Raw genomic sequence first — 457 nt, forward strand, 5'->3', positions numbered from 1 at the left:
CCCACCAAGAGAGAGATAGAAATACTTTCACCCTGCCACATACAGGTGGGCAATGCAAGCATTATGCCTCAAAAACTGGACGCCTCAAAACCTAATGTCTACCTGCCACCACTCCAACCCTGGACTTGAACAGCCTTTACGACCACGTCCACCACCTTCAACAAGGCAGCAAACCAAAACCTATTTGACCAAATTTTGCCAAACTGAAGGCACGTCACCCCTCAAATTCCGTAGCCCAGACACCTCACACAGGCACACCATGAGCAACCCGACACCGCTCCCACACGCATCAGCGAGACACCCCCTCTCCAGAACCTGCACAGAGCACAATCAGCTCGCTGATGGACCTGCAGCCCGAAGAACCGACACGAAGACGACACAGAGGCCTACACGCTAGACCACACAAAATCACCCCAGCCCACACCCCAACCAAGTTAGAAAGAACCGACACCACAAA

This window comes from Salvelinus sp. IW2-2015, unplaced genomic scaffold (assembly GCF_002910315.2).
Source record: "Salvelinus sp. IW2-2015 unplaced genomic scaffold, ASM291031v2 Un_scaffold4959, whole genome shotgun sequence".
Lineage (NCBI taxonomy): Eukaryota > Metazoa > Chordata > Actinopteri > Salmoniformes > Salmonidae > Salvelinus > Salvelinus sp. IW2-2015.